Here is a 27,768-nt window from a genome sequence, read left to right as displayed (position 1 = left end):
GTTTTCTTACAAACAGAGGGGTGTTGAGAAAGGGATTAATCTAGGCTTACAGAAGAACACTAAGAGCATTAACCAGTCTTTAACATTACCAAAATGAAGAATTTTCCATTTGCAGATAAATTGAGCCTTACTCTTATGTGTGCTGAGAGAATTCCTCCTGTGGAAGTCGTGAGGCGTCACAGTGAACAATTGTGCGATTGTTCAGTTTTCTTATTCTGCAAACGTTCCTCAGCTGCCTTGGTACATAAGAAGGCTGTGTAGACTGAGGAGCATCGTAGGTTTTCTCAGAACTAGGACAACATCACAAATCCGCAACTTCAAAACATAAGCTCCCTCTGCTGTCTTCCATATTTAGGCTTGGCAAAGTTGGAATCTTGTACGTAGAGCTGCCGTTCCGATGTTTAAGATGGTGTGGATGGCATGTGTGAGGACATCGTGGAAATAAGGCATGCGAGCATCTGTCTAGTATCCATCATCTATGGCCATATGCATGTTTTTAGATACAGGAGTCTTCGCTTTGGGAATCTGCCATAGGTAACACATTCACTTCCAAGTAAAATGTGTGCAGAGCCTTTACAGAGGAAGTGAGGACATCATCTGTGTTTAGTTTTTTAAAATGAAGAAAATGGCAAGTTCTGTCTTAAATAATGAATGAATTGAATATGTTTCAGCACAAAATTTTATAGTCATCTATTATGAGTACATTGTATGCAATTGTATTGAATTAATGCTGAGCAGATAGCCTTAAAAGGATGTGTAAGATGATCCAAGGTCAAGAAACATAATTCAAGGTTGACAATATGGCTGCTTGGTGAGTAAAGACACCTGCTGCCAAGCCTGGTGACTCAAGTTCAGTCCTCATCAGGCCTACAGGGTGGAATGAGAGAACCAACCCTTGCAAGTAGATTTCTAACCTCTACATGAGTACCATGACATGTATGTGCACACATAAAATCAATAAACTAAAATGTAATATTTTAAACATAATAAATAATACCTCATATTTAAAACTATAAAAGCAACTCCATATGAACGAACCAGACAGACTCCACATCAAAAGCCTTCAATAGATAACTATTAAGGGGACAGGATTTTTGCATGGGTTTAATTTTTTTCTTCACTCCTGTTTACAACTAAAATTCTCTTATTTATAACAGGTAAGATAGGAGTAGGTAGCCTCAACTAGATCTTATTCGTAACTTTTTATAATTTATCAGGGTCCTTTGGTTTGGGAGTTTTTCTTCTACTTGTTTATGATGCTTGATTTATTTTAAAAAGATAGTTCCAACAAACTTAACATCGAAGATTATTAATTAAAATGGAGGTGAAAACAGTAGCAATAGTTTTCCTAAATATTTGCCAAACTATCATTTAAAAGTTATAGAAATGTTGACTCAACTTTAACTTCCTCCTTTACCATCTTACTGGTGTGTATTAGGCAAGCATACGCAATTCAGAGTCAAGACCGGCTATGTCAAAGATCCAAATTAAGTTTAATACTAAGCCAGTATTTTTTTTTTCTAAAATAAGGTCTCACTATGTATCTCAAGCTAGACCCTAAATCTGTGATCCTCCTGCCTCACTTTTCTGAATACTAGGACAACAGACGTGCACTGCTACATACCTCTAACTTAATAGTTCTAACAGTAGAAACAGACCTCTAATGTCTTTCCTTCATAAGATGAGTAAAGATGAATATTTCTCAGATTACCAAAGGCTGTCATTTAATGTTATAGCCTAATAGCCGTTTTCTGAAATGTTTGGCACCAGAAAGGTTTGGGGTTTTGTTTGTTTGTTTGTTTGTTTGTTTGTTTGTTTTTAGATTTTAGAATACTTTTCTACGCACAGCAGGATGTCTTGAGACTGGAACGCAAGTCTAAACATGAAGTTCATTGGTATTTCATACATACTTCACACACAAAGAGCCTGAAGGCAACTTCGCACAGTGTTCTCTGTGTGCCTACATTTGCCTGCATCCCATCACAGGAGGTTGGGAGTGGAATTTTTCACATAGGACAATTACATTGATGCGCAAAACATTTCAGATTTTCAAGCATGTTTGATTTCTGACTTTAAAGTTAGAAGTGCCTCAATCGATCTTTGTTACCAAGTGAGTTTAATGAGGTTTTTTTTCTTCTATGGCTCCAGAAGGAATGATCTTAGGAACTGCTGTGGAAAAGCTGACTTCCCAGTCCAGATTTTCCAATGAAGTTTTGAGAAAGCCACTGATGGTTCTGGCATTTGAGTTTATCTAAATGCAGAAGACGGTGTGATGATAATGCTCCAGGATGTGTGGGCTCTTTGCACACTACCAGGGGCTGTCCATACAGGAAAACACAGACTATCTATTACCACAAAAATGGACCACAGCATGAAGCACTGTGTCTTTCCATGTGGCCTAAGAACTCCTAACTTTAATCTGATGCTGTCTAGAACACCAACAATGAATCCTGTTAGTACTAACAGTCTCAGAGAAAGAGAAGTCATAAGCACGTGAAAGTTTCTATCAACCTGTTTATTTCTAAAAGTTAAGCTTAGTTCTTTTTATGTATATTTTACTAAGCTTAGTTATTTTTACTACCATACTTAAAGAAAGCAAAAACAAAATGTATGTATGTATGTATATGTGTGTGTGCATATATATATGTATATATAACAGGTTAATATATATATTACCTAGATTTCTCTAAGGGCATCCATTTGTCATTCTTAAATTCTTATCATATCATCTATCTCTTTTTCTGAGATATTTGAAAGCAAACTGCACATATCAACACATATTTTCAAAAACAACATCATTTTTTGTCTTACCTAAGCACGGTCCCCTCACTAAATCAAGACAGTCACCTAGACACACCACTATTTTCAAATCTATAGCTTGTATCCAAATACTGCCATGGCTTTATGAAGATCCATTTTCTGATCCAACATCCGATCCAGGAACATGCCCTTATTTGGCAAGCATGTCTCTCTTTCCCCTTGATCTGGACAGTTTTGAAAACTGTTACCATTTTCCTGTGATGTGTCCCTCAGTTTGAGATTTCCCAATGTCTCAGGTTACAGGTTCCGGAGGGACACCACAGAAGTGATGCCGTTTGTGCTATGTGTACCACGGTAGGAATATAGAGTGTTCTACCAATCTGGCCTTTCTGTGCTTGGGTGAGGGTGAGGGGTATATCCCTCAGACTTCTTCCTCCTGTCTCTGAGAATTTTGGAGGTATCCATTTGCCTTTGCTAACTTCAGCGTCTACAGATGACTCTTCCTTCTAACATGTCTTTCTCCAATCTCCCGGCAGCTTTGCCTTTTTCTGGATACATGCTTCAAACAGAGTTTCCAATTCTCTGAACTCTAGAGGCAAAAATATTCCTAGTTAGCCCATTGAACTGATTGTAAGTGGTCCCGCCTCAAAGGTATCCCATTATCCCAGAAGGCCTTTGCTTGTCGTTTGATTGGCTGCATAAGATCCAGAAGAGGCCACTATAAGAAAGATTTACTCAGCCAAATCACTATGAATGTAACATTTATATAATTTCTGATTGTTTTGTGGTTCTTCCTGATGTATGTAGCTTATTTAATTCATGTGTGATAATGTAAATGTATATGTAAAAAAAAGAAATATAATAATATTTTAAAGCAGACTGAGAAATGTCATAGCGAAAAAGTCAGTAAACAGAAGTCCTCTATGGCCTCTGCCTCAGCTCCTGCCTCGGATTTCCTTCCCTGGTCTCCTGTCCTGGCTTCCTCTCATGATGGCCCTGTAAGATAAAATAAACCCTTTCATCCCAAAAGAAAGATTTACTCATTGTACAATCACCAGACTTCTGGGCCTGTACAATTCAGGGAGTCTAATGAAGTTTGGCTCAGGAAAATCTGACTTTATTTTCATTAACTCTTAACTGGAATGTGGCATAGCTTTCGTCAATGGGCATAGGCAATAACTATTAATGTGACCACAGGCTATTTCTCCATTGCTTGTCTTCCAAGTCACTCATACTTGATGATGCTTCCTTGAAATGTGTTTACTTACCACTACTTTGAAATTGACATTACATTTGAGTTAGGTTAGTGTATCCTTGTCTTCTTTCTTCAGTTAGGAACATCATTCTGGTAGGACATTCACAGGCTCGTGACTGCCAAAATGGTCCAAGACATAAAATAGGTCCAGACAGAGGGTGTGGTCCCCTGAGTCACCCAGTATAAAGAGTCACTCGGGAAAGCAGGTGGGGAATGTTTGCACTAGAATTTGTGTGACAGAAAAATGAACTCATTCTTAAGATGGGGCTTACAGAGTCCTTTGCTCGGCAGTTGTTCTACCCAGGTGAATGGAAGGAATAAAGCTATAAATGTGAGCACTGCATGTCTGGAAGGTGGATGTGGTTATCAAGAATAAAGAGGGGGAAAATGAAAATGAGGTTTTAAATTCTGAGCGATTGCTGCACTTCAGAGAGGAACACAAATAAATGCCAAGAAAACAGGTAGAAGAGTGGCCTGACTAGAATGAAACGCAGAAGAGTATAGAAACGTGGCGCTGTCTTTTCTGCGACGCCTTCATACACAGCGAGTCCTCGTGAGGGGTCACCACAGGAAGCACTTCAGCAGATTTTTCTCTGCTGAGCCTGTCATTTATAAGACTCTCTCTTAGTCCGGTTTCTTCATTTTAGAAAATGCTCTGTGGTTTATAAAAGTTAATACAAGCAAATATGTGACAAATGACTCACTAGATCTATTGACTGCGTGCCTGGGTGGTCAGCTCAGTCTCTCCCGTCTTTTCTCTCTACTTTAAGCCATTAGCAAGCTATCTCACGTGCTCAAGTGTAAAAGAATTAAGGAACATATTAAGAAAACCATGGGTTTTTTTTTTCTTGAGTCCAAAGCATAGCACCTTAATCTCATTATTCCAGGTACAGTACAATGTTGGCATGAAACTAAAATAAGAAAAATTATGATTAAAATTCAAATAAGAGCACAGAGCTTGTACTGGGGGAAACGGAATGAGTATAATTTACAGAAAAGAGAGCCTGTGATTTTAAATTGTCAATCAAAATGAATCAAGACATCGACCCACAGTTTGCTGGGTTCCACGAAGGACCCATGTGCTAGGCACGGGTGTGTGCCAGGCCTTGGGAGCCCAACCACACCTCTCCGTCGCTTTCCTCAGTGCTTCAGCCCTTACTAATGGTCATCTTACCTCATCACCAACATGATGTGAAAGAGAGGAAAAGGGTGTTTCTACATGTAAAAACATGACTTTTTAAAATCTTAGCTACCCTATATTAGGTCCCCTTAATGCGCAAAGTGGATAGCATACATATATACATACATACAGTATCAGGTTATCAGGTTCTGTGGAAACTCTAAAAACTCGATTACAAAGTTCAGTGGGAAGTAAAAACACGGTTAATATTGTCATTGCATGGGAGACAGAAACTGCCTCTTGTCCATTCTGATGACTGCGGGGGGGGGGGGGGGAGGGCGGGGAGCAGGGGGCCCCTGAAAGATGACCCAAGGTTGCTAAGAGGTTTTAAGTTAGGACCCCTGAAGTCTCTTCTGCCTCACTCCACACTGAGCGGTGAACAAGCGCCTCTCCAGGCAGGAGGCAAGCACTGTTTCCTGGACGAATGACAGACTGACACTACAACTGAAAATATTCTGACCTATGCTTCCAGAGAAGTTTCTAGAGAATTTCGATTCTTTCTATGAAAACTGCAGGAGTCAAAGCGCAAAAGTACTCCTCATAACTTCAAGAAGGAAGTGCTGCCACCTACAGGGAGAACACCAAACCAACGTCTGCAAAAAGAAAAAAAAAAAAGGTGCAAGGTGGCAGAGAAAGGAAGTGGCAAGCCGCAGGAGAGACTAAAACGTGCCCCCTTTCAAAATCTTAAACCTAAGGTAACCTATGTCCTTGCTGTCCCATTCTGCATACACCAACACCTGTGGCCAACAAGTGCTTGAAATATGGGTTGTCTGGCTGTGTCTTTATTATTCTTAGGCCTAATGGGTTAGTTGGTTAGACCACTTTTCAATGTGGTGATAACGCCGTTGTAGAAGTTTTATTTGAAGAGCCATGATCAAGAGAGTGTGTTGACCTTTTCTGGGCAAAGACTGTTTTTCTGTGATAAACAATTAGTTTGGAATTGTTGACCAATAACTAAAGGGTATTGACTACCTCTTTCAAATTCTGACAGTGTAGTCCTTGCAGTATTACTGTGAAATCCATTGCTACATCTGACGCTGGTACTCAAGGCAGAAAACCGCCAATCAGTATAGCAGGACTTGTAAGATTTTATGCAATTTTGTATTTGTTAATTGCCATGAGGCCTATAGCAAATATTTCAGATATAAATAACACATGTTCAGATACACATATTCAGATATATATCAGACATGTATACACATATTCAGATGTGTGTGTGTGTGTGTGTGTGTGTGTGTGTGTGTGTGTATGAAGAGAAACCTGTTATGTTTCATTTCTATTAAACACTAATTAAAAGAGTTATAATACTTGGGCAGCTAGTTTTCTTCTGCGTGAACACTTGAACATGCCATTTTCTGTTTCTATACATACTGTCTTTGGTTTTGTTAATCAAGTTGATCCGAGACTTCAAGCTGTTGTATGGAGTCAATCATTAAAACTGACGTATGTGTCTAATAATTCTGATATATTAATCTACCTTTTCAAATGTCAAAACATGAAAGTCAAACATTTCTAATAGACATTTTGTATTTGAGTTAGGAAGCTTTGTAACTGAAAAGTGCACATGGAATTACAGACAGCACAAATCAAAAAAATAAAAAGTGATATATGTCAATAATTTTATGGTGATTACATGTTATAATTGTGATGCTTTAACTATATTGTCAAGTAAATTATATTATTAAGATTCTTTTTATTAGTTTCTCTCTCTCTCTTTTCTTTTTGCTTTTTAAAATGTAGTTGCCAAGACATTCTAAATGGCATGTGGCGGACATATTTCTGTTGCCCAGGGCCAGTCTAATTGATTTGAAGTCAGAGAAGGAGGTAGGTATGGTTTGTCATGCTAACACAGTCACCTGAAGAAGTGCTGTGTTTACAAATGGTCTTCAGCTCTCAAAATGAATCTTGCCTTTTTAATTTTATTTTATATTATTTTGGGGGCAGAGCCTCACTGTCTAATACGGTCAAGATTGAAGCTCACTGTCTTTCCTCCATCCTCTGAGTGATAGTATGATAGACAGCTGCTGCCACACCCTAGGAAGTTAATTGTCTTATTTCGTTTAGGACAGAATTTCACACAGCCCAGGCTGTCTTCAAATTCACTACATGGCTTAAGCTGACCTTGAACTTTTGAGCCTGACTCGACCTCCAAATGCTGGGATTTCAGGCTTGCGCCATCATTCCCTAGAAAGAAGATTGATCTTAAAAACATGTAGCTAACAGTTCGTTTTGAATAGGTTAATATAACACAATTTTTAGAGGAAATAACCTAATTCCATCTTCAATAATTATCACTGTGACTAATGAACATCTCTAAATGGTGGGAAATTTAATTTTGATGAACTCAATCACATGATCATCTCTATTGGAGCTAATGAACCTGCTGATAGGAATATGACACCTTTTTATAGAAATTTGATTAAAACTCCTTCCTGTTTCAATTCTTCCATAAATTTCCAACATTACTGCTCCAGACTGACATCTTCTATGGAATATATATATATATATAATGAAAGTAATAGACAGATAAATGATATGTTCAAAGACAGCTATAGATGGATGGATAGATAGATGGATAGATGGATGAAGAGACAGACAGACAGACAGACAGACAGACAGACAGACAGACAGACAAATAGATGCCATCTCTCACTCATTCTCATACTCAGGAGCCCAGTATAAGCTCTCTCCTGGGCCCTTCCCTCGTCCTCAGTGACTGAAGTCCTCTTCCACAGAATACATATATCTGTCTCAAAATATGTTTTCTTCCAGTCTACAAATACCATGTCTCCCCTTCCTTCTTTTTCGTATCCCATTGTTAACATGCTTGTCTCTTACCCAAGAGGAAAATAAAACAAAACCAGGCAGAAAGGCCCTGGATTCTGCTGGCAGACCCTCACATAAAGACAGGGTGTCCAGCTGCCCTGATATGAGTACTGAAAGTCTCCTCAGCCCTCCTCAGCCCTATACACAGTGGGACTATTGGGAGCCCTTCATGACGGCCTCAGTCTGGAACACAAAGTAGGACCTTGATTTCCTTCCTTGCCAATCAGGAAAGCAAATGGGGAGGGCGTTGGCACTCCGGCCACCGAGCAGCCTGTGTCATCCTGCTGTCCCCAGCCTCTGCCCCTTCACCTACATGGCTGCCCTTTTCTCACTTGTCCAAATTTCAGTCATGTTCCAAGCATCGGTGTCTCTCCAAGACCACACTCGTTCCCTGAGGTTAAGCTAAATTATACTTACCACAGTCTATTTAATCTTCTGTCTGATCCCCAAACCTCCAGCCAACTGTGCACGCCTTGATGTCTGGCTGTTCTTTCAGACTTTCCGCTGCATGTTTGCTGGATTTGTGGATGAATGAACATTGTGTGTCTCAAAAACCACTCTGTTCTTGCTAACCTCCTCGGCTTGGCTTTCATCCAGCTAGGAACCTCCTTTTGATATGACAACCAACAACCTGCTGTCAAGACAGTATGTCCCTGCATTGTGCAGCATTGGGGAACCTTGCCCCGTCCCTAACCTCTCTGATGCAATGATCACACCATTACTCAGCAGTAGGTAATTCCAATCTGACGTCTGTCAGGGCCTAGAGCCACACGCGATGTGAACACTCAAAAGGGAACAGCAACAATAACAGTCAAACAAAGCAAAATGAAACACTCTCGCTTTCCTTTGGTAGGTGGGTGGGTGGTTTCTACCTGAGTTCTGCCCTGGGAACCCATGAGGAAGGAGAGAACAGACTCTACAGAGTTGTCCTCTGATGGCGTGCGCATGGGTCCACATGCACACATTTACACACATGATAAGAGACAGTGCTAACGCATCATCTGGGCCATTCCGTCTTGTGCAGTGGAAATCACTGGAATACTTTGTGCTTGGTTTTCTAGACTACATAAGCATATGTCCGCAAGTTTGTCATTAAGATCGTTACGGCGGCAGCTGTTGCTCCCAGGTTTATGGTAATTTTCATTTTAACTCGCTCTGATGACAAGAACCCTCATCGGAGATCAGGAGAGGCGGCTGTTAAGTGTTTAATCCTGCTAGGAAATCAGTGTGGGAACTTGGGTGAGTCACCACCCCTCTTTGCCTCACTTTCTTCTTCTGGAGGGTAAGTGGTTGGGTGAGGCGCTCGCCAAAGTCCTCTGGAGCTACAGTTTTCTGATTCTAGATGTATCACTACCGTTGCTTCTCTTGAATCATGATGGAGCAAATTATAAAGAACAAATCGGTGTAAGCCTATTAAATAGACGCATTAAAAGGAACAGAGGCGACAGGCATATTTTAAGTAGCCCTGACAGAGATAGGCCCTGTGAGGCCTGGGTAATAATGAAGCAGTTTGTATTTTAGTGTGTTTGCCAGCTGTATTTAGGAAAACCAAACAAGCCTGCCTGTGACTAACAAAACTATGCACAAATCTCTGCTAAATTTCTAACATGCATTCATCTCTAACAGATGCTAAATAGGCAAGAGACAAAATGACGAAGAGTTTCAGTGTTACAAGCATGCAATCGTGTGGGGGATTCAGGAGCCGGTACAGAACTCGACAGTTCTGAGGTTCCCTAGTAGGTGATGTAAGGGTTTATAGATGACTTCATTTGGGGACGCAGCTGAGGGCAAATTCATGTAGCCCTAAAAATGACCTCTGCGTTTAAAAGTACACTTTAACGTTCCTCAAGGTCAAACCTTGCCTTATTATGAGAAATGGGTGATATCATTGCCAGCATATCAAGTTTTCTGGAAAGCTACATGCCACCTCAACTTTGCAACTCCACACCCAGGCGGCTCGACTACAGCACATGTTCTCAGAATCAAGACCTTTCATTTCAGCCTCGCTCTAGCTGGATAGGAAGAAACACATCTGTGAAAACGCAAACAAGCAAAGAGCCACATGAGACAGCTACTCTAGGCAGAACAGCAGCTGAGGGCCTGATGAGGACAAGCACGCATGTGCTGGCTCCTGCACAGAGCAGTCACTTGAGCAGTGACTATGAGGTCAGGGCCTGAAGACGGAGGCCAGCCCCAGCCCAGCCTGCTCTAACACGTTTCCTCCAGACACACAGGGTCTCGCTTTAGATCCTTTGAAACTCAAGAAAGGAAGATGAGAAGAAAAGTAAGAGACAAGAGAGGTGGAAACTTTTTAATATGTGTTTTAAAAACCTCTTTATGGAGATGAGTAATGAAACGATCGGGGCCAGCAAACATAGTCAACCTTTCCACATTTTCTCTAAACAGTTATAAAACTGAGAGTCTTGTAAGGTCAGAGTTAAAGAAATACAGTCTTGCTTGGTAATTTTAAATGGTTTTTAATAGAACAATAAAATAGCCTCAGTATTAGTGAAAGGTGTGTTCGAGCATACACGGGTGATTGAGAAGTGGCGATGGGGCTCAGAATGGCAGTCAGGAGGAACTGCGCTCAGTCAAGATGCTAGGGAGGCTTACGCTAAGGAGGTGCCACTATTGCCCTCATCTTGCTCAAAAATTGGATGCCTACTAAATGCCACCATCAGTCCCAGCAACATAGATTTGGACAAAACAGAATTCTGCCCTCATAGATGTGATATTCTGACTTAGGGCAATGGATAAGTTAAAAACAAAAACAAAAACAAAAACAAAAAAACCACTGTCGGTTAGAAGGTATAAATAAATAAATGGAACTGAGTGAAAAATAAAGTGAGTATAGAGATACGGAAAAAGTTTTCACTTCAGATAAAATAATTGAGGTAAAACTGGAATTATTACCTTATGGAGTGAGAAGAACAGGGGGTGTGTTCTGGATCAAAGGTGCACCCATTGCATCTGATCAGTACCCTGAAACAGAGAGAAAGAGCAAATCAGTAAGAAGTCCAAGGGAAGCCACGTGTCATGGCGTGTACCTGCGTGTGGGAGGCCAGGGCAGGAGAACCATGAGTTTAAGGCTAGCCTGAACCATGGAGCAAGACCTTGTCTGAAGGAAGAAAAGAAGAAATGAAGGCTAAGTGAGAGAGGGGGGGAGGGAGGGAAAAGAAAGGAGGAGAGGGAGAGAGAGAAGTAGGAGGAAGAGGGAGAAGAAGGAGGAAGAAGAGGAGAAGGAGAAGGAAGAGGAGGAGAAGGAAGAGGAGGAAGAGGAGAAAGAAGAAGAAAGGAGGAGTGAGAGAGACAGCAGGTAAAAGGGAAGAAAGGAAGGAAGAATAAGAAATGAAGTAGAACCAGTCATGAGAATGAGACGGTACCACTTGCTTCGAGTGAACTCGGAAGTAACTGGACAATCCTGCATCATCCTGATTCCACCTGGATTCTATTTTCACATGGCATAGCTGACTGTTGTCCCACAGGAAGGGAAAGAAAAAGGAAGCAGTTCCAAGGTGCCACACTGCTCCTTGCAGAAACAGTGAAAGCTGGAATAAGGCTGGGGGATGCCAGTCATGGCCTAAATTCTAGATACATTCCTATAAAGCCAGCAGAATTCTCTGCTGTCTGGATGAGCGCTGTGGATTGGAGGAGCTGAGACATACTCCCACATGTTTGGCTGAGCCTTGGAAAGAAGGACCTTCTACAAATCAAAGTGAGATCCACTGTGTGATGAGGGCCTTCCAAGAGAGATGGAAGATTTGTTTTAGACACATAGTATATAAGAAGGCTTTAGAAAAGCAGGAAAAGATCCCAAAAGGGCAGTTGGATGAAGAGGTCTAGCATCCAAGAGTAAAATGAACCATGGGGGAGGGGGCGCGGAGGGGTACTTACAGCCCTGACACCAGATGTGAATGATACAAGGAGAGAAGAGAAAGGACTCAGCCCCAGGGAGCTCCATTCTGAGAGGCTCGGGCTTTGGAGACTCAGGAAGAAAGGAAGAAAGGATTGCATCAAACTTAGCACCTGCCACAAGTGACATGAGTGAAGACCAACTGCCCACCTGACAACTAGCTTTCATGAACAAAATCAAACAAGTTTGGTCTAAATAACCAGAAATTATGGGGGAAACATTATCATCTTTAGTTATCCTTTGTCTCATAAATCTTACCCCCTCCCCCAGGCCAAAAGCTGGATAGAAGCCCCACTCTCTTTTGAACTCTTACCAAAGACAAAAATAATACGTAATGGATGGACAGAGAGCTATTTTATATTCTCTCCAAAGGCTGACGTAATAGCAAACCTCTCAGCTAACAGTGGAAAGTCTTAGCATATTAGGTACAGCTATATTTCATTATCTGGACTCTGGAAGTTACAGGTGGCTCTTTTTTCCCCCTTTATTAATGATAAACTTAAGTTTCTTTTCCAGATCGTAACTCGAAGGCACACATTTATGTCCACAGATTTTCCTGATGTTAAATCTTGTTCTCAAGTCACTTGCAAGTCCACTGGAGATTCTCAGTGACCATGTCATGTTTCCAAATTCCCAGCCCTGACTCTCCCCACATCTGTACTCTGCACTGCACTAAACAATTTGGTCTAGGTTAGAACATTTCGCTCATTCCATAGAGCAGATAGATCCATGTCATGGGGGGGTGCGGGGGGAAGGAGCATAATTCTGAGAGCAGGCCAAAAAGAGGGAAGGTGGGCAGATGCAAACAGTAGGAGGAGAGAGAGAAGCTGCATTCAGAAACTTAACCACAGGCTTCCATAATTCCTCACATAAGCCAGGAACGACACCATCCAGAAATCCCATGCTGGCAGTCTTACTGAACTTTCATCTCACCTAGATAAGTTCATGTCAAGTCAACAAGCACCATTGGCAATATCTATGCACCCAAACTGGTGAGAGTTGACCCATCAGAAGCCAGACAGAGAACCAATTTTGGGAAGAACTTAAAATATGGACACTTTTCCCAAACTGTTTTATATATGAAAGAATCATCCAGTTCTCAGTGGCTAGCTGTACAAACCAGTGTGGTTTGGATCCTTTAGGTGGGAGGACACAATCCAGGATTCGCAGCGTGTCAACAGCTGAAGATGCTGCACAGTGACTGTGATATTAGTGGACTGGCACATTTAAAAAATTGAAACTGTAATATCTCATGATGGGGAATCCCAGCTCAGGATGCACAAATAAAGCTTCCTGAGGGTTCTACATTAGAGATGATTAAGTACCCCAGTGGTTTTGGCTTTTTTCAAAGAACTCTGACCAAGAATAAAGGAAAAAGATGCACTCCAGTTGCTGGAAGATGAGCTCTAGGCTACCAGTCTTCTGAAAACCTAGGACTTCCAGGAAATAGTGTCTCAGCAGATACTATTCTGGGGTTTTATTAAGTCCTTCTTAAAACAGAGTGCTGAAGGGAGCTGGAGAGATGGTACAGAAGTGAAGAGGGGGGTTGCTTTTGAAGGTGTTCTGGGCTCCATTCCAAGCACCCACATGGAGTTTCAAAATCACTGTTACTCCAGGGGATCCAATGCCCTCCTCAGATTTTCTTGAGCTCCTGCATGAGCACGGTGTACAGACATATACTCACTAATACACACAGACACACACACAAAATAAATCCATATCTTTGTAAAAGAAAGAAAACTACAAGAAAGCCGTCATGCTAGCCAAAACACTCAAGAACATTTTTGTGGTTGTAAATAAACAGAGAAAGGGAGGTATCAAAAGTTTAAAGGAGGAAAAATACTAAAAGCAGTTTTTTCAAAGTATAGAAACAGACTGGCAGATCAATAGAATTGACTAGAAGACTCAGAAATAAACCCACACACCTAAGAACACAATAATGAAAAAAAGACAGCATCTTCAATGAATGGTGTTGGTCTAGCCGGATGTCTGCATGCAGGAAAATGCAAATAGATCCATATTTATCACCCTGCACCAAACTCAAGTCCAAGTGGATGAAGGACCTTAATATACAACCAGAAACACTAAATCTATTAGAAGAGAGTGGAGAAGAGTCTGTGAACTCATTGGCACAGGAGACAACTTCCTGCATAGAACATCAACAGCTCAGGCTCTAAGATCAACAATTAATAAATAGGACCTCATGAAACTGAAAAGCTTTTGTAAAGCAAAGGTCACTTTCAACAAAACAAAACAACAGCCTAGAGACTGGGAAAAAAATCTTCACCAACCTTACATCTGACAGAGGACTAATTTCCAATATATATAAAGAACTCAAGAAATTAAACACCAACAAACAAAATAGCACAATTAAAAATATGGTACAGAGCTAAACAGATAATTCTTAACAGAAGAATATCAAATGGCTGAGAAACACTTAAAGAAATGCTCAACATCCCTATTCATCAGGGAAATGCAAATCAAAACAACTGAGACTCTACCTTGCACACATCAGAATGGCTAAGATCAAAACCTCACATGACAGCACATGCTGGTGAGGATGTGGAGAAAAAGGAACACTCCTCCATTTCTGGTAGAAGTGGAAGTTTGTGCAACTACTTTGGAAATCAATCTGGCACTTTGTCAGAAAATTGGGACTAGCTCTACCTCAAGACCCAGCTATACCACTGCTGGCCATATATCCAAAAGATGTTCCACTCTACAACAAGGGCATTTGCTCAACTATGTTCATAGAAGCTTTATTCATAATACTCAGAATCTGGAAACAACCTAGATGTTGATCAACTTAATAATGGATAAAGAAACTGTGGTACATCTACACAATGGAATACTATTTAGCTATCAAAAATTAGGACATCATGAAATTTGCAGGCAAATGGATGGAGCTATAAAAAATCATCCTGAGTGAAGCAACCGAGACCCAGAAGGACACACATGGTATATATTCACTTTTACGCAGATATTAGTCATATAATACAGTACAATCCACAGTACAATCCACAGACCTAAAGAAGCTAAGTAACAAAGAGGACCCTAAGGAGGATGCTTAATTCTCATTCAGAAAGGCAAATACAATAGTCATTGGGAGCGATTGAAGAGAGGAAACTGGACAGGAGCCAACCACAGATGTCCTCTGAAAGACTCCACCCATCAGGGGATCGAAGCAGAAGCTGAGTCTCACAGCCAAACTTTGGGCAGAACACAGTGAATTTTATGGAAGAGTGGGGAGACAGAAGGACCCGAAGGGGACAGGAGCTCCATAAGAAGGCCAACAGAGCCAACAAATCTGGGGGGAGGGGGGGCAGGGGAGTAGCAGAGACTGATGAGCCAAGCAAGGATCATGCATGGAGAGATCCTAGGCCCCCTGCTTAGATGTAGCTGATAGGCAGCTCAGTCTCCATATGGGTTCCCTAGTAAGAGGAAGAGGATGAGGGCAGTCCTGATGAGACTTGATAGGCTGGGGTCAGTTGGTAGGGAAGAAGGGCTCCCCCTTTCTGAGGACAGGGGGAGGGATGTGGAGGGGAGAAGGAGGGAGGGAGGGACGGGAAGAAGAAGAGGGAGGGCCTACAACTGGGATGTAAAGTGAATAATTTTTTAAGTATTATGTTGACAGTAGCATATTTTTAGTGTTGGGGGGGGCACTGTGCACATGTGGAGACACAAAGGACAACTTGATGGAGCCGTTTCCCTCCTTCCACCTACGCTGTTTCTAGGCATCAAACTGTCCTCTGGCTTGCATGACGAATGCCTTTATCTGCTGAGCCATCTCACCAGCCTGACAGCAGCATTTTGATAGGATGTCACAGTTCTTTTCATTGTATTGATTTGACATCCTGGAAAAGGAAGTTGAAAAGAATACTGTTTTGCTACCATTTTTTTTTTATCATCCTTGTCACAAGTCTGGCAGCAAACTCCAAACACACTGGGAACCTGGGGCAGTGTTATAATTTCCAAGGAGACAACTACAGCGTCAATATGATCATAATCAAAATCGGGAAGGGAACTAAGAGAATTTCCAAATTCTGCCATCGGAAAGAAGCTTTCACCAATAACTCCCCCACATTCTAAATCAGTTATCAATAACCAATTCTAGAATGGCCCTTTGTGCCTTTGCTAGGTTCTGTTATACCCCCAGGTAATGAAAAAGATTTTTTTTGTTGTTGTTATTTAAAGTAAAAATAGATTACATTAAAAATCAGCCTTAAAAGAGGCAGAATTCCGAGTAACACCAGGTGCTGGCTCTTACTGCTAATTGGAGCGACTGCTTTTAGCAAATCTGATAGCCGCTAAAAGCCCCTGTTGCTATGTAGCTGTTCCACCAGAAGGGAGGGCTCGGTGCTATTGGCTGTCTCCTACCAGAGCCACATCTACAAAATTTGCCAACCAAAATAGGGAGCCACCTCCATCACTTAAACACCTAGGAACCCAAAAAAAAAATCTTAAAGATGTCACTGGAAGAGAATGCGAACCTCTGAAATGCGTGATGAATACTTCAGTCTGAACGGCTTGAGTAAATTACCAAGCCCTTGCTGTGTGCTGCTTGAAGGCCTGTATGGGGCAGAGCTGGTTACAAAAAGAAAAAACACCATTCCTCCCATCTCGGTTACCCTCTTGCCGGTGCACCAACCGGCTGCTGCACTGCCGGTTCAGAAAATACTGTTGACTAAATTCTAACCTTGCCTCCTGTCGGCAGCTGCTTTTCTGATGTCTGTTGTGAGAATGCTAAAATTAAGTCTCCTGGCTTGACTATTAACTCTTTTTGTTTGGGTTATTTTGTTTTGGCGTTTCTAAATTTACAGCTTCATTCACGCACGCTGCCTCTTTAAAAGCTACATTTGGTCTCACGAAACATTCTAGGTCTGACGATACTTTTCCAGACCCTTCAAAGGTCTTGTTCATTTCCCAAGATTCTTAGCTTCCTGTCTTAGATGTGTTGGTAGTGGCAAACTATTAGAAAAAAAAGTTACTGAGAACAAGCGAGGAGAGAAAATATCTAAAGCTGATATCACTAAGATGGCTCCACTTTTCTCTCAAACAATAAGTGTTTCCCTTCCCCAGAATTAGGGACCAGATATATGTAAATATTATGCAAATGACCATAGGCCACTGTGACAGATCATAGTCCCCAGGAACTCTAACATCTAGCCTTTCCCTAAAGATTTCTACAGTACATGTTTTAGGCACGTTTGTCTAGGGTCATATGGAGAAACTGAGTTCAACCGCAACCTGCGCCCACTCTTTCTGATGAACATGTCTCCTTAGGTACCCAAGCTGTCTCCTGGATGCTGGCCTGAGTGTCTGGGCACTAGTTCTGAGAGCAGTTTAGCATCAGCTCTTTTTTCACTGCAGTTCACAGGAAAGCAGTTTCTTGAGGTTTGTTTTCTGCATCTTTGTTGGGGTGTGTGTATGTGTGTGTGTGTGTGTGTGTGTGTGTTTTCTTTACTTGGGTTAGTTTTCCAGGTTTCTCCTCAAATCAACCTTCAGCTCTTAAAACAAATGTTTACAGAGGAGGCGTGAATGGCCTGAACCCTGACCTTCATTTCCCCATTGAGAAAGTATGTTGTCACCATTGTTATTTTTGTTGCTGTTGTTTCTGCTGTTGTGTTCTTTCTTTCTTCCTTTCTTTAATCACAACCACGAATTTAAGACTGATTTCCAGAACAAAGGCGACCTGATTGGCACAGACTTCTCAAATCTTGTCTCTTGGGAAATTATACATTTATAGCAAAACAAAATCTGCCTGAAAGTGTCTTATTTGAGGGTCAGCATTAGAAGAGGCTTCAACTTCAAGGAAATCAGAGGATTGTTTCTCACCTTGAAGGCAAGCCACTTTTGAAAGCCTGGGGGAAACTACACTTAGTCATGGAAAACTGTCACTGAAAAGCTAGGAAATTATTTAACTCCAAGACGTAGCTCCAATGGCTCTGAAAGCAAACAACAAGAGTTCCTTTAAAATCCCTAGCGAAGGCCTTGCAAGATGGCTCAGCAGGTAGAGATGCTTGCTGCCAAGCCAGGACACCAGGGTCCCAACCCCAGGACCCTGCTATCAGTCTTCTAAAAGGACACAGTATTAAACCAGCTCCTAATGACTGGTTTATCCACAGAATACCCCAGGCACCCATAGAATAGTGCCTCTCTCAACCCTCATTAGAGAGGCTTGTCTTTGCAGTAGATAGCAATTAACACAGACTGGTCAAGGGGCAGAGAATAAGGTATTATAGGATGTTCAACCTTAAATGGGACATCTATCTTACATGCTGTCCTCCCAAGGCTCAGACATCATTGAGGAAGGAGGGCACTAAAGACCAGAAGAGCTGGAGGCAGTCGATGCCGACAAGCAAACAGTGAGGTTCCGGACACAGCAGAGCAGTCGCACGTATAAACTCATCATGGTTGTACTCACAACACACACAAGACCCACACAAACTGGAGGCCAGGTCCCAGCATGGGGCTGTGGAAGTGGGCACGCAGTCCCACCCCCGGCTGAGGAGCTACTCGCAAGTGGGGACTGCTGGGAGGGGAGAAGTCGGTTTTCTTTAAGAGCATGGCTCCCGGTAGACCAACCACCATCCAGAGGGTGGCCACACAGGCAGGAGCATATGGGCAGCACAAAGTGGACTTGATGGTTTTTAAAAAAGAGAAACAGAAAGGTGTGTAGATTTGGGAGACTATGGAGGGGCGGGGTGAATACAATCAAAATACATTGTACAAGATTCTCAAAGAACTAATAAAAAAAATACCAAGAACATATGTTCATACCTTAGATCTTACTTGATAATAACACAGAAGGTGACATGCGGCAGCATATAGGACCCTTGAAAACATCAAGGTAAGTAAAAATAAATCAGGTTAAAATGCCATGTGTTGTATTGTTCCATTTTGCCGAGAAGTTCAAATCAGTATTCCATAGAAACAAAAAGAGGTCCAGAATGTTCTAAATTATTGTCTAGTAACAGCTGCCCAGCTCCATATATTTTACATTCCATGGGTGAGTTTTAACTTATGATTAATTCCACAAAACTGCAGAAGAGTGTTTAGAAGTATCAGCCCACCATGATTGCACATACTCTTCACACTCATCCTGAGAAAACACAAATATGTGAAGAGTCAGTGAGATCAGGTGGATAAAAGAAAAAAAAAAAACAACTACACTTAGTCATGTAAAACTGTCATTGAAAAGTTAGGAAATGATTTAACTCCAAGATGTACCATCAGGAATGAAATAGTCCTCTGGGCATTCGTCTCTCTGAGGCAATCCTGTCGTAAGAGAAAGAATGTATTCAGGGCTTGCCTCCTGCAGCTCATCTGTCTACTCAGTGGGTATTTATCAAAAACCCTTGTTGCCACCTACAACCTGCATGTGCACACTGACTCTCCTGGGCTTCCCTGGGCATCTCAGCACATGCAGGATACAGAGCATACGCCCATCAGTCTTCCCTCCTATGGGCCGCTAAACAACTGAAAGGGAAACACCTTTGCTTTACTTACATTTAAAAACCACTTAGTAAAGAAAAGGGACCATGTGAATATTAACTAGAGAAATACAAAAATGGTATGACAAGCCTAAGACATCATGCCTTGTACTAGAAAATCAATGACAAAGTCTCTCTTTGGCCCTTTCTCAATATTTAGCATTGTCATGGCAAGATATAGATAGATAGATAGATAGATAGATAGATAGATAGATAGATAGATAGATAGACATTCTTTTAAATTTAGTATTGATTTCCAACCTGATCGAATCTGGAATCAACTAAGTGACATGCCTCTGGGTGGGTCTCTGAAGATATTTCCATGAAGGAATAATTGAGGAGGGGCAAAGCCCCTCCCCAGAGTAGCCAGCACCTATAATGGCCCAGATCTAAAGAGATGTAAAAGAAAGGTGGGAATGCTTTTGCCCACTCTGCTTGGCTCCTTACTGATGAGTACACCGCCATCACCAGTGCCACCACCACCACCACTGCCACTGCTACTGCTGCCACCACCATTGTCACTGCCACCACCACCACTGCCACTGCTACCACTGCCATTGCCACCACTGCCACTGCCACTGCCACCGCCACCACTACCACCACCACTGCTGCTGCCGCCACCGCCACTGGCACCACTGCCATTGCCACTGCTGCCACCACTGCCACTGCCGCCACTGCCATTGTCACCAGTACTGCTGCCACTACCACTACCACTGCCGCCACCATGCTTTGCTAGCCTTTGAAGCCAGCTTCCTCAGCCTTCCAACACAAACTGAAGATCAGCCACCCTTCGGGAATCCTCCAAGGCTTCAGCACCAAATTTGGTACTGTTGAGGCATCCAGCTCTGTGAACTGGCCAGTTAAAAGGTCCCCAGCCTCTCTGGAATGCAGACAGTCACTAGTAGACTAGCCAGCACCTCCTCCATAAGCCAATCCGGTAAATCTCTTTCCGTAGTATGTGCTCATTCTCTCTCGGCTCTGTTCTTCCAACTGACTAACCCTGATTACACAACAGTCCAGCATTAGCTGTGTTCTGCAGATAAGCCCTCTGAGGCTATGAGGAACTTGTCCGGTGCTACCCAGCCAGTAAGAACAGAGCCAAGACTGGCACCAAGCACTTTCTATCCAGAGTCTAGAGATCATCTTCTCAAACCTACTCTCTCCTCCCTCACCTAAGTCCGTTTTAAAGTCAAAATTACAACACACTGCATGTGCATGTGTGTGTGTGCACGCACATGCATCCATACATGCACATGTGTGCATGTGCATGTGGTTCAGAAGATGTCAGATCCCTAAAGCTAGAGGTATAGGCGGTAGTCAGCTGCCCAGTGTGGTAGTGTGCCCAAACTTGGTTCCTTGGGGAAAAGCAAAATGTATTCTTAATCACTGATGCATTTCTCGCTTATATTTCTTTTAGTCCAAGATGCAGTGAAGTCCATATACTCGTCTAGTGTGCACCTTTCTTCACTGCAGCCTTATGAACAGACTTGGTAAGAACGACCTGCCTACAGCATACACACATCAGATAAAATTGCAATCACAGCAGCACCGAGGCGGCTCTCATAGGGATCTGTAGCCTGCATTTCAATATAAAATAGCCCCAAGAAGTTAAAGACTGACTTTTGCACTAAAATAAATAACCTGCTACGAACACAAACTAAAGATGAATCTATAGAGGAAATTATTGAAATCCCATGTGGGAACAATTGAAATCCCATGTGGGAACAATTTAATTATTGTCACATGAATAACTTAATCATTCCCCTGATTTAGGTATATCTAAAATTATAACCAAAACACAAATTTAAAAATAAAATAAGCATTTAAGTGAATCCAATGTTTGTTTGATTTAAGTGTTTCTTTTTAAATGCCCCCCAAAAAAGGGAAGGTGTGGGTGTGTGTGGGGTGTGTGTGTGTGTGTGTGTGTGTGTGTGTGTGTGTGTGTGTGTGTGCGTGTGCATGCAGTTTGAAGCCACAGACACACCAGGCAAGCACTGAGATCTAGGCCCATTGTTCCCTGGTAACTGACCTGATACAATTTCCCCTGAATTGAGAATTGAACAATGTTTTCCCGGAGCAGTATAAAATTAGTCAATAACACAACAGTGATTGATCCCCTTGTATTTTCAGGTCTGCAACTTCAACTAAAAATGACAGCTCTCTGTTTCAAAGGAAGGCAGAGGCTGGCGGAATTTGTGCAGGAATCTGTCTGAGGTTACAAGAAAGACATCTGGGGCGGGGGGTTGGTGGGGGGGGGAGCGAAGTATTGAGACAGGAAGGTTCAGCAAACAGTGAAAGCCGTAAATTGGAAAATAGACTAGACACCATTAGCTGAGAGTTCCTTGATTATTTGGTGAATTTAGAAAAGTGCTCCCAGTCAATCTGGAAAAACCAAGAAAGAAAGAAAGAAAGAAAGAAAGAAAGAAAGAAAGAAAGAAAGAAAGAAAGAAAGTCATTTTGACTTGCCACATTCATGATTACTGACATTCAACGTAAAGATATAGCCACTCTCTTCCATTATCCTATAATAGCCCTTACCATTTAATTTGTGTATGGTGTGCATGTATACATATTCATGTGACATGCATGTATACATGTTCATGTGATGTGCATGTATACATGTTCATGTGATGTGCATGTATACATATTCATGTGATGTGCATGTATACATGTTCATGTGATGTGCATGTGTACATGTTCATGTGATGTGCATGTATACATATTCATGTGATGTGCATGTATACATATTCATGTGATGTGCATGTATACATGTTCATGTGATGTGCATGTATACATGTTCATGCAATGAGGGTATATACATGTCCATGTGGTATGCATGTATGCATGTTCGTGTGATACGCATGTATACATATTCATGTGATACGCATGTATGCATGTTCACATGTGCAGACCATGGGTGGAAGTTGGCTGCCTTCCTCTGTCACTTTGCGCCTTATTCCTTTGAAACAGGGTCTGTGCTCATTACTTTCTGTTGCTATGATAACACACCATGGCTAAAAGGAGCCGGTAGAGGAAATGTTTGTTTAGGTGTGTACATCCTGAGAGTTAGAGCCCATCACGGCAGGGGCGATGTGGCATCATGTGACTAGAGCAGAAAACAGAGAGGTCCCATCTCCATCCACAAGCAGGAAACAGAGAGGGCACTGGAATAGGACGAGGCTATGCCCCTCGGAGACCACGCCCGGTTATGTGTTTCCTCCAATTACCTTCCCAAACAGTACCATGGACAGGGGACCCACTCTATGAGGGGCGTTTCTCATTCAAACCACCCACCACAAGACCTCTCAGTGAACCTACAGTGGCCCCGGTTTGGCAAGACTGGCTGTCCAAATGTCTCCATCTCCCCAGCGCTGGGTTCATACACTCGCACCACCATGCGTGCCTAGATTTTCACAGGGGGACTGGAGTGCCACACTCAGGTCCTCACGCTTGCGTGGTGAGCACTTTCCTGACAGAACCATCTCCCCAGCACGTGAAGCACAACTTAATTAGCATCTTTTCTGTGTCTTCTGTTCCCAACCAGTGAGATCTGAAGACCAAAATCGCACATGTCTTTGTATCTGTGACATCTAGCATGTTCGTTCGTTCGTCCATTCATTGACTCAATACTATTGGACACCTCTGTAAGCAGAGTCCTATTCTAGGAGTAAATCCATCACTGAACACGGTATATACACTTACTCAACAAGTGAACTGGCTATCCTGACCATGATTTTATATGCTAAGTTCAATATATACACTAAATGCTGCTTATGCCTCATAATGATCACCCCCATGTTACAAAGGGGAAACTGAGGCAGAGAGAAGTTAAGCAATGCCTTGAAGACCACACAGCTAAGAAATAAAAGGTACAGGACATGAACATGAGCAGGCTGACTCTTGAAACAGTGCTCACACCCAGTGCACTGTATCTGCTTACCACCTGTACCCTGGCAAGCTTAACCCATGGGGAGAGCATCCTGCCTGTTATCAGAAGGCAAGATAGGAGTGATGGCAAAGATGTGGATGTCAGGGAATCCTGCGTGCTCTTTCTATTCATGAGGGTCAGTATGGCTACAGGGAAACCAATAAAGAAGTCACTCCAATAATTAAAAATAAAAGTCAGAAGCTCAGGAGATGGCTCAGTCCACAAAAGGCTTGGATCTGCAACACACACACACACACACACACACACACACACACACACACACAAGCTGGAAGTGGCAGCCTACACTTGTTAGCCCAGCCCCAGGGAGGTAGAGACAGAAGGGTCTGGGCAACCACTGGGCAGCTCGTCTGGCTGAGTAGGTAGTGAAAACCTCACACAGTAAGAGACCTTGCCTTCCAAATAATAAGGTGGGGAACTATAAAGAAAGACACCTGATGTCAACTTCCGGCCTACACTTATACATAGTACACACTCATAAACACACACACACACACACACACACACACACACACACACACACACACACACATGCACACACCAAAAAAGGTTTTCAAATGAAAATCAGTCTTGGTAGCACATGCTTATAACCTCTGCACTTGGAAGATAGAAACAGGAGGGGCTGGAGGGGTTCAGAGTTTAAAAACTGGCCTCAGTAGCATGTCAAATGTGTGGGAAGCTTTGACATAATAATAAAGACACCAGTATTTCCATCATCATCATCATCATCATCATCATCATCATCATCATCATCACCATCGTCATCAATACTCTGCTATTAGCCTGTTGAGGTCACAGGTGGTAAGAGAGCTACAAAACAAAATGGCCAATCCTATGCCAAACAGATAAGCAGAGGAGTGCAGGGGATGACTAAGTCAGCTCTAACCCTAAATGAGAAAGCTTAGGGTGAGAAGCTTTCTAAGCCTTGTGAAGGAGAATGAGGAGAAGAGCAGGAAGAGACAAGAAGGCAGGAGAAGCACCAGGCAGGCAGGCAGGGAGGTAGAGACAACTGGGATGCGAGGAAGATGGTGAGAGGCAAAGGTCAGAAGTGGGCCTTGCTATGGACCACTGGGGAAGGGCCAGGACTGAAGACAGGGGTCAGAAGCAGAGCCAGCGCCCTCCCCCCACCCTCCCAAAGGATGCTGCTAGCTGGAAGGATGACTCGGCCACCAGCTGCAGTCCTATCTATGCTGACAGCTGCCTTGGGGATGTCACGGGTGGCCACAGAATGTAGTACTCTGAAAGGCTGCCTCTTAAGCATGGGTGGTCTTTGCACAGGGCCACAGCCTTGACATTGTTTTTTTATTAAAAGTCTGGAGTTCAAGGAGATGAGGCCAAATGCTAAAAATGTTATGTTTTCTGTGAATTAAGCAGAAAATTGGGTGTCTTAACTAGCACAAATGCACACACCAGACAAAACCAAGTCAGAAACAAGTCCTCAGTGTTTGCTTAGTTTAACAAAAAAAAATCTAGAAAATAGAATTACCAAAAATAAGGAAGGGCTAAGAAGACATCAGGAAAAATGTCATTCACACATGCATGAGGTCCTGAGCTCAGACTGCCAACACCCGTGTAACAAGTGTGGTAGTGTGCCACTGCAACCAGGATCCCTGGAGCTCTCTGGCTAGCCCGGCTAGCCAATTGGTGAGATCTTGGCTCCGTGAAAACCCTTGTCTCAAAAATAAAGTGGAAAAAATAACCAACGGTAATCTGGGTCTCCTTGTATAAACACATACTCATGCACACAAACACACACACTCACATGCAAACTCACACACACTCACACACACACACACATGCACACATGCATAGATGCATGCAGTCACATATATATGCACACACACACACTCATATACACATGCAGTTACATATGCGCACACACATACACGCTCATCCACACATGCATACATGCAAACACACACACATACACAGATACACACACTCATACACACATTCTACATTTATATGCACACGTTCATATATATATTCATACACACAAATTTTTAACAGCTAAAGAGGAGCTGGAGAGATGGATCAGTGGTTCAAAGCACATTCTCTTCTCGTAGAGGAACTGAACTTAGCTGTAGCACCCACGCTGGGTGGTTCACAATCTCTTGTAACTCCAGCTCCCGGGTACCTGTCAACTTCTGGCCTCTGTAGGCACACAATACACACACACACACACACACACACACACACACACACACACACATCTACACACATGTAACTTTAAAATAAGTAAAAGTGAATAAATAAATCATTCAAATCAACTAATGAAGCTTCAAAATAGGTGAAAGAATGTTCCCAGTGACTAGGAGGAGAGACACTAAAGACAAAGAAGGCTGTAGTGGGAACCTCTAGGAGGCGAGAAGCAGCTTGTTAACTTAGGCGCATCATGGGGGACTAATGGCCCAGGACACAGCTCGCATCCACAGCCCCATCATGAGAGGAAGGAACGGAGCCATCCTCAGAGAACAGTGTTTCCCCCATGCACCTGGGCGCTCCAGTGACATTGTCACCGTGAACCTAAAGTGATTCGTTCAACCTCCGGTGGCAGAAAAGAAAAGGTAACATCCAAACATCCAGCGTGGTGTCTCACATGGGAGGCTGTTGATAAATAAGTACCAGATACATGATGAAAAAAAAACAAAACAAAACAAAAGTAGGAAACTGGATTGCAAGACGGACATGCATAATGGACCTAGCGACGGGACCTACCAATGGGAGCAAACATAATTTCAGACCAAGGATTAAAGAGGTATATTTTTAGGCTCTTTCAGATAGGATGCTTTCTTTTTTTTTTTTATGTAGAGAGCCTAGAAAATATAATTAAATGTATATGTTTTATAGCAATCTACTCAAACAAAAATTTTAGCACCCACTATGCGCAAAGCTTCCTGTAAGTGCTATAAAGAACAGAAGTCCGGCATTGGAGAGGTAAAAGATTATACATAATGTTTGATGATGTGATATAAATATTACTCATCATTTTCCCACAGCCCCAGTGAGGATGTTCAAAAGTTGCCTTATTTCTATATAAATAAAGAAATTTATCTTCTCTTTAAAAAAAAAAAAAGAATGAGAGAAAAACAATGAAAGGAAACAATTGAGCTTACTCTATGGCATGGCTATATTTTGGAGAGGGGGATTTCTAGTGTTTTATGTTACACTCTGCAAGGATATCTGTGTCCTCTGAGAGTGAAGGAGAGTGGGCTAGTGGAAAACAAATCCTTGGCTTACATTACATGGTGCGCTTTGAGGAGGGTGTGGTCATAGCTCTGAAAGGCAACCTCACACTGGATGACGATACACATTCAGAATTTGACCTAGAATCTTTTCATGTTGGTGGGAGGGAAGGAAGGAGAGAGAGAGGGACATCTACACAGAAGAGGAGCAAAACATATCGTGTGCTAGCCAAGTCTCCTAGGAAGAAGCCCACAGCAGATCTTCACACCTTTATCCAGGACATCTAGAATAATAAGCCAAATCTCACTGACCTCAGGAGCAACCACAAAATGCCACCCACATCAACGACCAGTGCAATTGTGTGGCGCTTCCATGGTAAAAAAAAAAAATACTGCTCCACACTCCCCTCCCTCGGCTCATTTGGTCCTCACAGCTCTATGAGATAGATGCCTGCATTGTTGTCTCTCTTAGTGTCACCTCTATTAGAAATCATTTTACCATCTTAAAAGTTCGGACAGTTTCATAAGTGTATACAATACATTGTGTGTATTCAACCCCTGTTACCCTGTCTTGTTTCCTCCCACTCCTGTTGACCCCTTTCTTCATCCCAGGGCTCTTGCCTACTTTTATGCTGTTCGCTTCTTTATTTTTGTTCGGTTTGTGAAGCCATTATGTTTTCAGAACTGCAATGGACAGATCATATCCAGAAGTCAGTGATGCATAGCAGTGTGCCGGACCCTCGCTCCAGCTCTGACCGTCTTTCCATCTCCTCTTCCACAATGTGCCCTCAGCCTTGGAGGGAGTGATATAGTTGTCCTGTTTACAGTGGAGCACTCAATAGTCACTTATAAAGGTATTTGCCCTAATCACCTAGCTCTCAAGCCAGTAAAGGCCTTTCTCATGGTCACAAGTGCCCCAGTGCCTTCAGAGACTAGAAAATCCCTGCTGGGTGCTGAATGTAGAACTCATTTTTAAGTCAGTAGGAACAGAGGCAAACAAAGTTCCCACAATTCCTTCTTCACCGAACATTTAGCCACCAACAACACCCAAGTCAATATAAAGCCAATCAGCCATTTCATCTTAATCAACTCCGATTCACAAGCCACCTACTTGGACCATGGGCATTGAACTGCAGCTCACATCCATTAGAAATTAGTTCATAAATAAAGCATATGTAAAATGGAACCGATTCGTAGAAAACAAATCTCC

General features: G+C 42.4%; 1 protein-coding gene across 4 annotated transcripts in view; it reads right to left on the bottom strand.

The window, feature by feature from the left end:
• Positions 1-27,768, bottom strand: part of ESR1 (estrogen receptor 1) — a 366,771-nt gene that overhangs the window by 273,755 nt on the left and 65,248 nt on the right. For all 4 annotated transcript variants that reach the window (XM_084775860.1, XM_084775859.1, XM_084775858.1 and 1 more), the window contains one exon: positions 10,935-11,003. The gene's annotated coding sequence lies outside the window, so the exon portion shown is untranslated. The remainder of the gene's footprint in view (positions 1-10,934; positions 11,004-27,768) is intronic.

The sequence above is a fragment of the Acomys minous genome (genome assembly GCF_964271855.1).
Source record: "Acomys minous genome assembly, chromosome: 3".
NCBI classification, from domain to species: domain Eukaryota; kingdom Metazoa; phylum Chordata; class Mammalia; order Rodentia; family Muridae; genus Acomys; species Acomys minous.
The sequence above is the reverse complement of the archived record's forward strand: the minus strand, read 5'-3'. Positions and strand labels throughout refer to the sequence as shown.